Source organism: Microcaecilia unicolor, unplaced genomic scaffold (genome assembly GCF_901765095.1).
Source record: "Microcaecilia unicolor unplaced genomic scaffold, aMicUni1.1, whole genome shotgun sequence".
In the NCBI taxonomy this organism is placed as follows: Eukaryota; Metazoa; Chordata; class Amphibia; order Gymnophiona; family Siphonopidae; genus Microcaecilia; species Microcaecilia unicolor.
The window spans coordinates 503,141-521,134 of NW_021963647.1; positions in this window are offsets into that span (position 1 = coordinate 503,141).

Sequence of the window (17,994 nt, forward strand, 5' to 3'; positions counted from 1 at the left end):
TTATATTGTTTATAAAAGTGTTTTGTTTTGTTTTTTTTGTGGCAAGGATTTTTGAAAATATATATTTACCCCTGAAGCGGGTATGCGCAGAAACATGGTCATGTCGGGTATCCAATCAATAAAGTTGCTTTTGTACCATACTGCATGCAACTCACTGTCCAACTTTGTTTACGATCAAAAGTTGAGTCTTCCTTATCTGAGTATTAGATTTCATATCATTTAGTGTCATAACTAATGACTGTAACTGATGATTTATGTATCTTCTATGCCAGAATTTCTATAGTACAATTATATATAGTGATGACAAGGGCGTGTTGTAGAATTATTACACATGGGAAACGGATCCCGCAGTCACACCTCTATTGACAGTATGAAATAATAAAGAATTCAAGGCAGAATTTAATAACAAGTTAATTAAGGTTCATTTCTATTGAATTGAAGGGTTAAATTAAGAAATGTTTAATTTGATGAGGAGCTAGACTAGTTACAAAATATTTTCTTCTTTGTATCACCATGTTGTAGGTGTTTAACCATCACTGAGCAGTAGGAGTTGCAAAAGGGATCAGTTCCAACCTATCATCACCAACTTATGTATTCCTTACTTGCTCTATTAATCACAAGGTAGCAGACAAGTAAACATCAACCTTCTAGGTTGATATATATAGAAAATAGTTATGGAAAATATTAGCCCATTAGCCAATAATATCTTTGAGATATTTCCTTCTGCCATCTGAAGCCATTTTGCTTTCCTATCTGGCTAATTATCACCACTAATGAGATAACCCCAGGACCCATCCAAGCTCCACCCAGGAACTATCCTACATTGGTCTGGTTAGTGCCAAGGCAGTCAGAGGGAATATTCAACAACACTCTCTGGTTAGTGCTCTCACTGGCACTTATCCAGTTAGCACTACCTCCCTTCCTGCTCCTCTTTCTGGTAGTCTGGAAATTCAAGCACCTCTTCCTTCCAGTTTCTACTGTCCCTTTTTGGTCCATTCTTCTGTCTTCTCCTCAGTCCCCTAATTCTCCTCTTTGGTCCTTTCATCAGTCATCTCCTCAGTCTTCTTCAGCCCTTTCTGTGGTCCTCTACTCTTCCTCTTCAGTCCTTTTCTCAGTTTTCTCCTCCTCTTTAGTCCTCTCCTCCTCAGTCCTGTCCTCCTTCCCCTTGGTCCTTTCCTCAGTTTCTGCCTTCTTATTTTTCTCCTTGTCCTCTTTAGTCTCCTCCTCAGTTCCCTCCTCCTCCTTCTCCTCCACAGTTCTCTCTTCCTCCTCCTCCTCCTCTTTGATGCTCTTCTTCTCCTCCTCCCAAGAGGTGTCCTTCACACCCCCTTCAGTCTTTTCCTCCTTCTTATCATCCTCTTTGGGGTTGCTCTCCACTCCCTCTTCAGTCAAGAATGGGCAAGCTGGAGTCATGAACTGAAAAGATGTCACAGGTTGAACCAGTGTTGATTAAAGATAATGTGGTTTTGCACAGGAAACTGGAAATTTTCCTAAAATGCCTTTGATTTCTCCAAAGAGATATGTTAAAAATGACTTGCTCCCATCAGTTGCTTGGGCTTATTAAGTCCTGCTACCTAAGAAGGAGAGCCAGTCAGCTGTTTTAGATGATACATCTCAAATGCCTTTGGATAGTTTGCATCTGTTGGCCAACTTGGAGTCATCAAAAGAAGATGATTGCAACCTTTGACCGAGATCTTGCACTGAGGTTATCAGGCTGTGTTAGGGCATTAACCCGTGTTAAAGGGCTCTAACGCTGGTTTTGGTGCCCTAATGCTACCTTAATTAGGATACACCACATGCAAATACTACATTGTGGCTTGTGGTAAACACTGGATGCCCATTTCAAACTGTATTATAGCCAGTAAAATAACCTCAGCAAACAAGTGTCTTTGCGGGGGTTGGGGCTCTGTTCAGTAATGTCTTTGCTGTGGGAAAAGGAGGAGGTAAGAAGGAGGGATCAGCACTTCTATTGCTACTGAACTGGCCTCTTTATAATGCACTGCTGGGCAGACAAAAAAAACCACCAGCTCAAAGATGGCATTATTTTTGAAACGATTCCAACCTATATTCTAGTAAAGGGTTGTGTGTTGTTCTATAAGCTATATACTTTGATTTTTATTACATTTTACTGCAAATACACTGAAGACAGGGTTAGGTTTCGGAGGTAACAACATACCTAAACTTGCATTTTCCAAGACAGATGTCTTCTGGGAGGAAAAAGAAAAATCTGCAGAAAAGAAAGTGCAGATCCCTGCAACAGTGTTTTCTTTAGGCAGTTTCCAAATGGAAACCGGTACCTGTGTTTATCTGACTTTTCTATCACTGAATGGATTTCTGTTTTTCTTGTACATCATTATTTTGTTTTGTAAACTACTGTGACCTATCACAATTCAAATAAAAGGTGAACAATAAATGGCATAGGTCCAGAAAAGGGTATCAGACCATCTACTTTTATTTCCTGGTTTCAAAAAAGCCGCGGGCCTGATATTCAGCCAGTGATGCTGCAGTTTGTGCTAAACCTGGAAATTCAATGCTGGGCCATGTCCGGGCAATGGAATTGAATTTCTGGGTTTTGGACTGGCAAACGCGTGGAGGGGCATAATCGAAAGGAACACCCAAGTTTTGCTGAGGACGTCCTCGCAGGACGTCCCCGTGAAGGGGCGGGGAAACCCGTATTATCGAAACAAGATGGACGTCCATCATTCATTTTGATAATACGGTCGGGGACGCCCAATCTCAACATTTAGGTCGACCTTAGAGATGGTCGTCCATAGGCTTGGTCGTTTCTGATTTTCGACGATAATGGAAACCGAGGACGTCCATTTCAGAAATGACCAAATCCAAGTCATTTGGTCATGGGAGGAGCCAGCATTCGTACTGCACTGGTCCCCCTGACATGTCAGGACACCAACCGGGCACCCTAGGGGGCACTGCAGTGGACTTCAGAAATTGCTCCCAGGTGCATAGCTCCCTTACCTTGTGTGCTGAGCCCCCCTAAAACCCACTACCCACAACTGTACACCACTACCATAGCCCTTACAGGTGAAGGGGGGCACCTAGATGTGGGTACAGTGGGTTTCTGGTGGGTTTGGAGGGCTCACATTTACCAGCACAAGTGTAACAGGTAGGGGGGGGTGGGCCTAGGTCTGCCTGTCTGAAGTGCACTGCACCCACTAAAACTGCTCCAGGGACCTGCATAGTGCTGAGGTGGACCTGGTTATGACATTTGAGGCTGGCATAGAAGCTGGCAAAAAATATTTTAAAAAGATTTTTGAAGGTGGGAGGGAGTTAGTGACCACTGGGGGAGTAAGGGGAGGTCATCCCCGATTCCCTCCGGTGGTCATCTGGTCATTTCTGGCACCTTTTCAAGGCTTGGTTGTAAGAAAAAAAGGACCATGTAATGTCATCCAAATGCTCGTCAGGGACGCCCTTTTTTTTTCGATTATGGGTCGAGGATGCCATGTGTTAGGCACGCCCAAGACCTGCCTTCGCTACGCCTCCAACACGCCCCCTTGAACTTTGGTTATCCCAGCAACGGAAAGCAGTTGAGGATGCCCAAAATCAGCTTTCGATTATGCCGATTTGGGCGACCCTGGGAGAAGGACGCCCATCTCCCGATTTGTGTCGAAAGATGGGCGTCCTTCTCTTTCGAAAATAAGCCTGATAGCCAGTTACATACGATATTTATCACTTAACCGGCTATGGGTTATCAGATAAAGATAGGACATTTATGTGCTCTTGAGTGGAGGAGTGGACTAGTGGTTAGAGCACCGGTCTTTGTAATCCAGAGGTGGCCGTTTCAAATCCTGCTGCTGCTCCTTGTGATCTTGGGCAAGTCACTTAACCCTCCAGTACCTCAGGTACAAACTTAGATTGTGATAAATACCCAGTGTACCTGAATGTAACTCACCTTGAGCTACTACTGAAAAAGGTGTGAGCAAAATCTAAATAAATAAATATGTATGCAGTTTACCTGGCCAGTTGAATTCTGAATATCAGCACTTAACAAGCCAGGTATTGACTCTGCCCTGGGACTACCCCTGAAAAAGCCAGTTTCAAATGATAGGAAAGTCAGTTGTTTTCAACGTCACTAGCCAGTTAAATGCCATTGAAAATGACTGATTAACCTCAAACAGGTGATTTACCAAACAAGAACATTGGATATCGACCCTCACAAATTTAGTTTTGCTGCAGTATTTGTGCTTTAGGGAAAGGGAAAAGAAAGAGGATGGGATTTGATATACCACCTTCTGTGTTTACAATATTACTTATAGGTACTTATTTTGTACCTGGGGTAATGGAGGGATAAGTGACTTGCCCAGAGTCACAAGGAGGAGCTGCAGTGGGAATTGAACTCAGTTCCCCAGGATCAAAGTCCACTGCACTAACTAGGCTACTCCTCCACCCATTCCACCAATAAAAGCCAACCTCATCAGTGATGTCACAATGGCTTGATTGCCGATACTTGGCTCACTTCTGATATCATAAGGGAAAGGGGAAAGGAAACTTGATATTCCACCTTTCTGAGGTTTTTGCAACTACATTCAAAGCAGTTTACATATATTCAGGTACCAGGGGCAATGGAGGGTTAAGTGACTTGCCCAGAGTCACAAGGAGCTGCAGTGGGAATTGAACTCAGTTCCCCAGGATCAAAGTCCACTGCACTAACCACTAGGCTACTCCTCCACTAGCAGCATTCCATGTAGAAGCCTGCCCTTGTAGATCAGCAATGCGGCTGCGCAGGCTTCTGTTTCTGTGAGTCTGACGTCCTGGACATCAGACTCACAGAAACAGAAGGCAGGATATCAGACTCACAGAAACAGAAGCCTGCGCAGCCACGTTGCTGATCTACAAGGGCAGGCTTCTACATGGAATGTTGCTAGTGGAATAGCAACATTCCATGTAGAATCTCCAATAGTAGCAACAGAATCTCAATAGTAGCAACATTCCATCTAGAATCTCCAATAGTAGCAACAGACTCTCAATAGTAGCAACATTCCATCTATAATGTCCAATAGGGAAAGGGAAATGGGACTTGATATACTGCCTTTCTGAGGTTTTTTTTGCAACTACATACGTTCAGGTACTTATTTTTTATCTGGGGTAATGGAGGGTTAAGTGACTTGCCCAGAGTCACAAGGAGCTGCAGTGGGAATCAGACTCAGTTCCCCAGGATCAAAGTCCACTGCACTAACCACTAGGCTACTCCTCTACTCATTCCACCAATAAGAGCCAACCTCATCAGTGATGTCACAATGGCTTGATTGCTGATACTTGGCTCACTTCTGATATCATAAGGGAAAGGGGAAAGGGAAATGGGACTTGATATGCCACCTTTCTGAGGTTTTTGCAACTACATTCAAAGCAGTTTACATATATTCAGGTACTTATTTGTACCAGGGGCAATGGAGGGTTAAGTGACTTGCCCAGAGTCACAAGGAGCTGCAGTGGGAATTGAACTCAGTTGCCCAGAATCAAAGTCCACTGCACTAACCATTAGGCAATTGACTTGCTTCAGATTGATATATTTAAATAATTGTTGCTGCTTTTCTTGAAATTTTCTATGAAGTGCCTTTGGCCAATGTCTTCAGGTTCATTTCCAGAGGTCTGAAATGTATGGGATCAATAGAATCCATTTGGTGATTGCATAGTGGTGTTTATGATTTGCCATTTATAGAGGAATGGGGATGTGTTTTCTCTCTATACTGCACTACAGACTTTCTCCTGCATCCTACTGTGTTAATTGCAAAACTCATCCTTCATCCTGAAAGGATGAAAGGAAGGAAGCTGAAGCCAGCCTGTTATTTCAGGTGGCTGTTTTTCTAAGCCTTGTTTATGAATTTCAAAGTAACAGTGTGATGAAGAGTTTTGAGGACACTGAATTTTTGAGCGGGGAGTCCCGCTCAAGAGTAGCTGGAAAATGTGAGAGCACTGGAAATTCACTCTGAACAATAATCTGGAAGATTATCTTCCTGGTAGGTTTTTAGACAGCAACTCATGCTTACTAGATGCTCAGTATTTAACTGCTTATATATTCAAGGAATCCTAAAAGGAATCAATCATGATCAGCACTACAAAATATCACCAATGTACGCTAATTTTTTTAAACTTAGCAATTGTTATTGGTGATTAACAGAGTATACTGATTCCAAGTATGTATCGGCTAGAATGATCACCTTCACCCTGGTTTTTTATGATTTCCAGTGATCTAAAGAAAACAAAATTATGGGAACAGGAGAAAAAAGGCAATCCCCCCCCCCCCCCCCCCCCCCCCCCCCAGAATGAAGATCCAAGAAAACAACATTATGGGAACAGGAGAAACAAGGCAATCCCCCCCCCCCCCCCCCACCAGAATGAAGATCCAAAGAAAACAAAATTATGGGAACAGGAGAAATAAGGAACCCCCCAGATTGAAACAGCATTAATGATGTTATGTCACATCATTTATAGAGTGTTAAAAAGAAGACCCCTCCCCCTTGGAGTCTTGCACTGAATATATCTATACTAAAAAAAATCATTTAAACATCAGTAGATATCAAGCTCTGTGGTCATAAGACTTTACTCTAATTTTATTTCGTTTAAGGGGAAAAGAAACCTCAGAGACATAATAATATAGTAACATATTAAGCAATGGCAAATAAAGACCTGAATGGTCCATCCAGTCTGCCCAACAGTGACATTCATTATCAATTCAAGATTTCAATCAACAATGAACGTGATATTATTTACTTGATCATGGCCTTTCTTTGGTGTTTCTGGTACATAGACCATAGAAGTGCGCCTGGCTCTGTCCTTATGTTTCAACTACTGAAGTTGCTGTCAAATGTCACGCTTCTTTCGGACTTCTAGGTAAGTGAGCCCTTGAGCCACTGCTGAGAGCGGCAGCGGCAGGAGGAATCACCAAAACACAGGCAAGGCAAACGGAACTGGAACACAGTGGACCGGAGCAAGGCTTCACCTGCACTTAGCCGCCCTTCACCAAGAGTTGAGCTCCAGGCTGCAAGCGGCCGGCAGGACTTACCGGACAGGACAAGAAGGAGGAACTGCAGGACACAGCAGCCGGCTGACAAACAGCAGGTCCCACTAGAAACACGCTGGGGTCCCAAGTAGACAGCAGGCAGAAGAATCGTCCAGGAGACAAGCAGGGTCAAAAGTTCAAAAGGGAAAAAACAGCACATACGCACTGCAACAACTCTCACCAAAGGAAACACCTCTGAGGACCTCTGTTGCAAGGCAAACTAGAGACCTACCCAGGTGGTTAATAAAGGTAACCTAAAAGGGAGGTCACTAAATACGGGTACTGCTTGGTTCCAAAAAACTCGCAAAACACTCTGGAAGGCTGGAAGATCTGGACCGGACCAGCATATCTTCTGGCACATGGGAACCGGTAAGCCATCAGTTCCCAGCACCCGCCAGGTTTAACCACCTGGGACCGAGGTGTCTGTAAGCAAGGAACCTGGGCACAACCGTCACATTAAAGCCTACTCCAGCCTATCCGAATCCATCTTGTCACTTGCAGGAGAGATACCGTACTGTCCTCACGTTCCAAACCACTGGAATTGCCATCAAAGCTCTCTCCTAAACCAATCCTAAACCTGATCGCCATATGTGGGACACAGACCGTACAAGCCAGCCCAGCACCAGCCTTAGTTGATGCGGCCAGAATCACCATCTACGCACCACTCGACATGCAAACACATATGCAACCTTTTAAGTTTTTATTTTTTATATTGTTTATTTTCTAATTAGATATCCTCTGTGTTCATCCCACGCCTTTTAAAATTCTGTCACCGGTTTTTTTCCTACCATCTCCCTCGGGAAGGCATTCCAGGCATCAACCACCCTCTCCATTGAACTGCTATGGATTTACAGCCTGTCTCACTGACACAGACTACCCAATAATTACCGTGGATTCTTTTGGATTTGTATCAGGTAAATAAGACCTTTATTAGAGGAGCTAAATTCTACAATGGTTAGCACATATACAATGATTAGCTCTATACACACAATGATTAGCTAAACAATCATTACATCACTGGTCTCTACATCTAAGCAATCCAAAGAGTTCTTAGACCAGGAAAGGAAGCAATACATACACTATACATACAACACCACTGGTCTCCATCATCCAGACTCTTATCATCAGCTGTGGGGGGCCCGTTACAGTGAAAGCCAGGAGCTTTTTTTTTAGACCAGGAACAGATCCTCTGCGCAGTTCATACGTTACTCACAGATGAGCTCCCACTCTGCTGTGACAAGCCCTCCCTTTTTATTAGGCTCTGAGAGCATATTCAGAGCTAAGGAAAGTTTACAGAATGCTTCTAAGGAAAATTACAGAATGCTTCTCTGTTTAGAACTGTGGGAACGTGGTCACATGCTTTCCCAAGCCCAGGTGGCCAAGCTGGACTTCTGAAAACAAATGCCACCCTCCCCTTCACATACCAAATTAGTTAGAACTGTGACTTATCTTCTGCATTCCAACTTCTTTTTTGTATTTACAAGAAAAGTTACTTTCGGTCGAAGACAGCGTTGAAAAACAATCTTTTCATATTCACTTCCATTACACCATGAAAAAGAATTTTCTGACATTACTCCTAAGTCTACCATTCCGCAACCTCAATTCATGCCCTCTAGTTTATCACTTTGCTTTCTCTGGAAAATATCTCTTTCTATATTAATACCTTTCAAGTATTTAAACATCTGTACCATATCTCCTCTGTTCCTCCTCTCCTCTAGGGTGTACATATTCAGGTCTTCCAGTCTCTTCTCAGACCCTTAGGAACTATCCTAGGCTACAACCAGCTAAAAACCTTTTCGCAGGTGTTGGTTTTCTTTCATCAGTCTCAAAAACTCCGATCACTTTTTTATATTCGTGCCACCATATATTCTGCATACATTTTTAAATGTTTTTCATAAACATTCCTGCATTTTAAATGGTGATTTAAAGTACCAAAGAACCAGCACTTTGGTAGTTTAAATTACCATTTAAAATGTGGGAAAATTTAGCGGGTTGTACTCTAGGATGGTTCCTAAAGGTTCCTGAGGTCTTTTTCTCCTTGTAAAGTCTTTTGACCACAGAGCCTTATAGATGGCCGGCCCCATTCAATTATGCCCCTCCACATAACAAAAGTATGCTCCAAAATTATCAAAACAATAGTGCAGGTCTCTTCACTAACAATGTTGAAATAAAGCTGAAAACTAATAAAGGACTTTGTGTAACACTAATTGAATACAGAACCCAGGGACCCTTTTACTAAGCCGAATAGGCGCCTACGCAGGCCGAATGCATGTCAAATTAGAGTTACCGCCTGGTTACCACGTGGTCCTTGAGGTAATTTCAATTTTGGCGCATGTCCACTATGCGCGTCTGAAGAATATTTTTCATTTTCTGATGCACGGAATGGATGCACGCCAAGTGGCGTTTGATGCGCATAGGTCATTACCGCCTAGATTCTTTACTGCTAGGTCAATGGCCGGCGGTAAGGTCTCAGACCCAAAATGGACGCGGGGCAATTTTGATTTTGCCGCACATCCATTTTCAGCAAAAAATAAAAAAGAGGCCTTCTTTACAGGTGCTTAAAAAATGGATCGGCGCGCCCCCAAAACCCACGCCTACACTACCTCAAGCCATTTTCAGCACACCTTTGTAAAAGGACCCCTCAGCTGGATCGGTCCAGCCGCGTTTTGGGGGTATTTGCGTGAAGAATACCGTCTTAAGCTAAGCGATAAGGCTTTTTTTTCAGTGCACAGAGGACTCATACTCTTCATCGCAGGTCTTATTTTTAGGTACAGCAACCCTGTAATATCGGAGAGTCGAGTGGAGCACCGTGGAGTTGAACTGTGGCTGTCCCAACAGTAACCCTGCCACCAAGACCCTGAAGCAACAGCGCGAAAGGCTGGCCACCATCGGCTTGGGGCAAGAGGGTGAAGACAGCACGGCACGCAGTGCGATTGATGGAAGATTGTACCGACTTCTAAGATAAGTGTCTGTACTTGCACTAACTAGCTTATTTTCGAAAAGGAAGGATGCCCATCTTCCGATACAAATCGGGAGATGGGCGTCCTTCTCTCAAGGTCGCCCAAACCGGCATAATCGAAAGCCGATTTTGGGCGTCCTCAACTGCTTTCCGTCGCGGGGACAACCAAAGTTCACGGGGGTGTGTCGGCAGTGTACCGAAGGCGGTACGGGGTGTGGTTAAGAGATGGGCGTCCTCGGCCGATAATGGAAAAAAGAAGGGCGTCCCTGACAAGCATTTGGCTGACTTTACTTGGTCCAATTTTTTTCACGACCAAGCCACAAAAAGGTGCCCGAACTGACCAGATGATCACTGGAGGGAATCAGGGATCACCTTCCCTTACTCCCCCAGTGGTCACCAACCCCCTCCCACCCCCCAAAAAAATGTAAAAACATTTTTTGCCAGCCTCTATGCCAGCCTCAAATGTCATACCCAGCTCCATCACAGCAGAATGCAGGTCCCTCGAGCAGGCAGGCGGACCCAGGCCCCTCTCCCCCTATCTGTTACACTTGTGCTAGTAAATGTGAGCCCTCCAAAGCCCACCCGAAACCCACTGTACCCACATCTAGGTGCCCCCCTTTACCCTTTAAGGGCTATGGTAGTGTTGCACAGTTGTGGGTAGGAGGGTTTGGGGGGGCTTAGCACCCAAGGTAAGGGAGCTATGCACCATGGGAGCAATTTATGAAGTCCACTGCAGTGCCCCCTAGGGCATGTGAGGGGGACCAGTGCACTGGTCCTGGCATGTGAGGGGGACCAGTACACTACGAATGCTGGCTCCTCCCACGACCAAAGGGCTTGGATTTGGTCGTTTTTGAGATGGGCGTCCTCGGTTTCCATTATGGCCAAAAACCGGGGACGACCATCTCTAAGGTCGACCATCTCAACATTTAGGTTGACCATCTGTTAGATCGACCTAAATGTTGAGATTTGGGCCTCCCTGACCGTATTATCGAAACGAAAGATGGACACCCATCTTGTTTCGATAATACGGGATGCCCCGCCCCTTCGCGGGGACATCCTCAGAGATGGACGCCCTTAGAGATGGCCGTCCCCGTTCAAAAATGCCCCTCTAAGCGTATCATGCACACACAGAAAAAATAAAATAAATGAAAAATATATTCTAAAATTAAATAGGGACATGCAGAATAATAAGAGCAGCAGGAAGTCAACCACAAATTGAAGGTTTTTTGGCCAATGATTACTACTACTACTACTACTATAAATCACTTCTATAGCGCTACCAGTCGTACACAGCGCTTTAGGGATCTGGTTAGCTCCAGTAGATCTTGTGTATCTAGGAGCTCTTTGAGACCTTTTTTCCTTCCTGCTGTGTGCTGCTCGATTTATATTCAGTAAGAGCAGCATAGTTTGTACATAACCTGATTTAGTCATTTTTGGCAAGTGGAAATTATTGGTTTACTGTTTTCTAGCGAGTTTTTCTTTTCCACACCCCAGTGGTTTTGGTTATATAGGAGAGTACCACAGGAGATTTAATGTATTTACTGCATTTGTATCCCACATTTTCCCACTGTTTGGCAGGTTCAAGGTGTCTTACATATTGCTAAAAAGTCGGTTTCAAAATTTAGATTTGTAGACGTCTAGTAAGTAATACAGAAATACAATAAACACTTAGGTTGATATATTAGCATATTGTGAGAGAGGTTAATATTATTGTTTTCCATTTCTGAACCAGGGGCGTAGCTACGTGGGGCTACGGGGGCATGGGCCCCCACAGATTACACCCTGGCCCCCTCTACATTTGACCCCTCGCCACCGCTGCCGCCCGCCCCACCATCGCATCAGGTACCTTGTTTGTTGGCGGGGGTCCCCAAACCCCGCCAGCCGAAGAGTCTTCTTCAGCGCTGGTCGACTCTGGTGCCTTTGTTGTGTGATCATCTGTTTCTGATGCCTTACGTCCTCCACCGTGCATGTAGCCCCATGCAGGACGTGAACCTGCAATTTTTATTTTTTTTTAACATGTTCTTTTCAAAATATCTTTTCCTACTGGTTTTCCTGCTGTCATATACCTAAGGCTCTGTATTCAGTGAATGTTTTATAAAATACTCGGGGAAATTATACTTGTCCAGATACGGATGTCTGCTTTCCTACCTAGGCACTCTATACAAAATTGAACTTTAAATATGTGTTGTTAAGAATGCCTTGCTTCTTTATGGATTAGAGATGCTTTGACCCTGTGCAGTAGGAATGGATCCTCAGAAGCTTAGCCAAAATTGGGTGGCGGAGCAGGTGGGGGAAGAGAGGTTGGTGGTTGGTAGGCGAGGATAGTGGAGGGCAGACTTATACGGTCTGTGCCAGAGCCGGTGATGGGAGGCGGGACTGGTGGTTGGGAGGCGGGAAATACTGCTGGGCAGACTTGTACGGTCTGTGCCCTGAAAAAGTGGAGGAGTGGCCTAGTGGTTAGGGTGGTGGACTTTGGTCCTGGGGAACTGAGTTCAATTCCCGGCACAGGCAGCTCCTTGTGACTCTGGGCAAGTCACTTAACCCTCCATTGCCCCATGTAAGCCGCATTGAGCCTGCCATGAGTGGGAAAGCGCAGGGTACAAATGTAACAAAAAAAAAAAAAAAGGCAGGTACAAATCAAGGTAAGGTATACACATATGAGTTTATCTTGTTGGGCAGACTGGATGGACCATGCAGGTCTTTTTCTGCAGTCATCTACTATGTTACTATGTTACTATGTAAGGCGTCAGAAACAGATCACACAATGAAGCAACAGAAGACTCTTCGGCTGGCGGGGATTGGGGACCCCGCCAGCAAACAAGATACCTGATGTGGCAGTGGCGGCGGCTGGGCGGACGGGCGGCGGCAGGGGGGAGGTGCGGTTGCGGGGGGGGTCCAAAGCAGTGGGGGGGGGTCAGCGGCAGGGGAGGTGGCTAAACAGTATCCCCCCTCCTCGGGCTCTGGCCCCCCTCCCGCCGAGGTCTGGCTACGCCCCTGTTCTGAACTTTTCATGATATATGGTGGTGTGGGATTAGGCAGATCCAGGGGGGAAAGACTTCTTGAAAAGATGTGTTTTCGGGTTTTCTCTGAATTGTAAGTAGTTTTCTGTGAGCTTCAGGTCTTTGGGTAGTGAGTTCCAAAGTTGTGTGCCTATAAATGAGAGGCTGGCAGTATGTGAAGATTTCACTCTTAACAGCTAAAGTTTCTGTAATTTGCTTAACTCCTACTGAAAAACCAACCGTTTGGGAAAAAATAACATCTTTCTACCTTTCTAATGCTAACATATGCTCAAGGTTGCTGGCACACAGAATTGCCTGCTCCTTGGCCTCCCATTATGTGCAAAAGCGCTAAAATAAAATCTGCATGCCACGGACAAGTTCCAAAGCGACAAACCTCTAGGGAAACCTTATTACGAAGGCGTATTAGGTCACGAAGACAACAAAGCTTGGCCATTAAAGCCGACAAGTGGCCCAGCGTCTAATGCTTTCAGATCGAATCCTTTGCAGACTGAAGTCGGATTTCCTGAGGTGCGCACACATGGTGCCTTGCAGGAAATGGTACTTTGTAGGAATTCATAGCCTGCTGGCTCTGGGGCAGGGGAGAAGTGAGCTTTCAGCGCTGCAGTGTTTTATCGAGCACAACTTGAAAAAGCTCAGCAAAGATCATATTTTAACTGAAAGAAGCCACCGTTTGGGACGTTCTAGGCTTGCAAAACTTTTTCTGATGTTTTGGACCTATTTTCCAGGCTATAAGCTTAGGGGTCCTTTTACTAAGCTGGGGTAAAAAAAAAACGCACTTTTCTGCACATTAAGATCATTTTTACCACAGCCGTAAAGGGCTCGATTCCGTATATGTCATCCAAAATGTAGGTGTGTTGGTATAATGTGAGCAGCGCTATTCTATAAACTGCATCTAGACTGCCCCAACTTGACATTTCATCCTTTAGATTGTAAGCTCCTTTGAGCAGGGACCGTCCTTCTTTGTTAAACTGTACAGCGCTGCGTAACCCTAGTAGCACTCTAGAAATGTTAAGTAGTAGTAGTAGTAGTAGTAGTAGTAGTAGTGGAGGAGTAGCAGCCTAGTGGTTAGTGCAGTGGAACATGGAATGTTGCTATTACTTGAGATTCTACATGGAATGTTGCTACTATTTGACATTCTACATGGAATGTTGCTATTCCACTAGCAACATTCCATATTTAGATTGTAAGCTCCTTCGAGCAGGGACTGTCCTTCTTTGTTAAACTGTACAGCGCTGCGTAACCCTAGTAGCACTCTAGAAATGTTACGTAGTAGTAGTAATAGTCTTTTCATGACTTTGTAATTTGTATTTACTATGTAAGCCGCATTGAGCCTGCAACATGTGGGAAAGCGCGGGGTACAAATGTAATAAATAAATACATAAGTTTTAACTCTGAGGAAGGTTATTGTATAGTTGTTCTAGTAAAGGAGACCATATTTTTTATACTTAATAAGTGAGTTATATTTTTCAGCTGCTGCATATTCATATTTAGCTAATATACATACAGAATTCCACCATGTTAGATAATTTGCTTTGGATAGGTATTTCCGACAAAAGAAAAGGGTTCTTATGGCTTGGTATAGTAATATATCCAGTAGTTGTGCTCGGTAACTATCTAATGGTGATTGTATCATTAGAGATCCTAAAATGACTATTTTATATGATATTTTCAAAGCACTTAGCCTTCCAAAGTTTCATAGAAACCTATGGACCTTACCGATGGTCAATGGGTGGCAGTAAGGTCTCAGGCCCAAAATGGACGCGCACCAATTTTCATTTTGCCGCACGTTCATTTTGGGCCAAGAAAAAAAGGCCTTTTTTTGCAGGCGCGCTGAAAAACAGACCTGCTCCCGTTCAATACACGCGTCTACAACAGCGCAAGCCACTTTAGTAAAAGGACCCCTCAGTGTTTGTTAACTTGACATAAAGAATATTATCTTACAAATTAACGAAGGTTACGTCAACTAGTGTACATTAAAAAGTTTTAAACCATGCTTTAAAAATGTCATTTAAAATGAATGTGTAAACTAACTGGAAAAAAAATGTTGGAAATCCAGAAATGAAAGCCCACATAAACCAAACCTTTTGCCCTGTCTATATCTGTGTTCAGGTGAAGCTAATTTTGTCTACTACTCCACCACTGACTATCGACCCCCGTCAGAGAACACATCTGTCAGGAAGACAGCACACTGTCTAAACAGAAACATTTCTCTCCATCACAGATATGATCTGGTTTCGCATTGTATCTTCACTCTGCAAATATTTCTGGTGTTTATAGTAAAAGCTGTTTGCTGGCTTTACCCTTCTTTTCTTTCTTTTAATAGCTTTGACACAGAAGCACTCAAATGGCTCTGGATCTCCTGGTGGCTCAGAACAGCTCTGCTGGCTTACAAAGGCTGAGGAATTTGTTTAGGAAAGTAGGAGAGGGTGTACTTTACCTGTCCTAACCTGCCTAACATAATAAGCTTTTTCCTTCTTTCTTTTTGCATTTGCAAGTGGAAACATAAGAATGAAGACAAAGAAGGACTGATGAGCAAAATATATCTATCCACTGGCATATCCGGCATTCAGAATTAATCTTTTTGGGGGGGGGTTCTAGAAACGGTATTATAGAACAACCTGAATATGAAACAAAATCTCTTCATTCTGAACAAAATGTAGAGATATGAGATATAGAGGGGCACAATCGAACGAAAACGTCTATCTCCATGGGCGTTTATCTCCAAGAACGGGTCCGTGAAGGGGCGGACCGAACCGTATTTTCGCAAAAAATAGACGTCCATGTTTTATTCGACAATTTGTGAGCTGGGCGTTTTTGTTTTTCAGCGATAATGGAAAATGACAGCGCCCAGCTCAAAAACGAATAAATCCAAGGCATTTGTTCGTGGGAGGGGCCAGGATTCGTAGTGCACTGGTCCCCCTCACATGCCAGGACACCAACCGGGCACCCTAGGGAGCACTTTTACAAAAACAAAAAAAAAAAGGTAAAAGAGCTCCCAGGTGCATAGCACCCTTCCCTTGTGTGTTGAGCTCCCCAAATCCCCCTCAAAACCCACTGCCCACAAGTCTACACCATTACTATAGCCCTAAGGGGTGAAGGGGGGCACCTACATGTGGGTACAGTGGGTTTGGGGGGGGGGTTGGACGACTAATAAGCATTAAGCAGCACAATTGTAACAGGTAGGGAGGGATGGGCCTGGGTCCACCTGCCTGAAGTCCACTGCACCCCCAAACCCACTGCTCCAGGGACCTGCATACTGCTGCCAGGGAGGTGGGTATGACATTTGATGGTGAAAATAAAAAGTTGTGAAACATCATTTTTTTTGTGGTGGGAGGGGGTTAGTGACCACTGGGGGAGTCAGGGGAGGTCATCCCCGATTCCCTCCGATGGTCATCTGGTCATTTAGAGCACCTTTTTGGGACCTGTTCGTGTGAAAAAAGGGTCCAACAAAAGTGTCCTAAATGTTCGCTAAAAACGCCTTAATTTTTTCGATTATCGCCCTAACGCGTACATCTCTCCTCGGCCGATAACCACGCCCCAGTTCCACCTTTGCCACACCTCTGACACGCCCCCATCAACTTTGTCCGCATCCGCGACGGAGTGCAGTTGAAAACGTCCAAAATCGGCTTTCGATTATACCGATTTATTCGTTTTTGTGAGATAAACGTCTATCTCCCGATTTGGGTCGAAATCTAGGCGTTTTTCTCTTTCGATTATAAGGTGGATAGGTACATAAGTACATAAGCACTGCCACACTGGGAAAAGACCAAAGGTCCATCAAGCCCAGAACTCTGTCTCCGACAGCGGCCAATCCAGGCCCCAAGAACCTGGCAAAAACCCAAAATGTAATAATGATCAATGGACTTTTCCTTCAGGAATTTGTCCAGACCCCCTTTAAACTCAGCAAGGGCAGCTGCCGTCACTACCTTCTCCGGCAATGAGTTCCAGAGTTTAACTACGCGCTGAGTAAAGAAACCTTTCTCCAATTGTTTTAAACCTACCACATTCTAATTTCATCTTGTGCCCCCTGGTTCTATTATTGTTAGAAAGTGTAAACAAACGCTTCACATCTGTCCACTCTACTCCACTCATTATTTTGTAGACCTCTATCATATAACCCCTCAGCCACCTTTTCTCCAGGCTAAAGAGTCCTAGCCGTCTTAACCTCTCCTCATAGGGTAGTCGTTCCATCCCTTTTATCATTTTTGTCGCCCTTCTCTGCACCTTCTCCAATTCCTTTATATCTTTTTTGAGATGAGGCGACCAGAACTGAGATGGATGCGCTGGTTGAACTTTGTTTGCTAGGGTTAAAGTCTCCAAAAGGTTTTATGTGGTTTGTAAAAGCCACTCACACTGCTCTCCAGAAGTCCAGTGCAAGCAACCTTTAAGAACATAAGAATAGCCATACTGGGTCAGACCAATGGCCCATTGAGTCCAGTATCCTGCTTCCAGCAGAGGCCAATCCAAATCACAAGTACCTGGCAGAAACCCAATTAGTAGCAACATTTCACATTACCAATCCCAGGGCAAGCAGTGGCTTTCCCCATGACCATCTCAATAACAGACTATGGACTTTTCCTCCAGGAACTTGTCCAAACCTTTTTTAAACCCAGATACGCTAACCGCTGTTATCACATCCTATGGCAACGAGTTCCAGAGCTTAACTTTTGAGTGAAAAATAGTTCCTCCTATTTGTTTTAAAAGTATTTCCATACAACTTCATTGAGTGTCCCCTGGTCTTTGTACATTTTGAACGAGTTTGCTGGTGTAGCACTTCTGCCTTGTTTCCTAGTCGGTGTGCTTGTGTAGCACTTTTGTCTTGTTTTCTAGTTAGTATGCTAGGGTTAGCACTTCTGCCTGAGTTCTTCTGTTTGTCTGCATGCTAGTGTTAGAACTTCTGTCTTGGTTATTGCCTATTTGTTCTGTTGTTTGTTTGTATGGCCATGTGGCCTAGCCCAGAGTTCTGCCTAGTCTTCCTTGCCTAGAGCTCTGCCTAG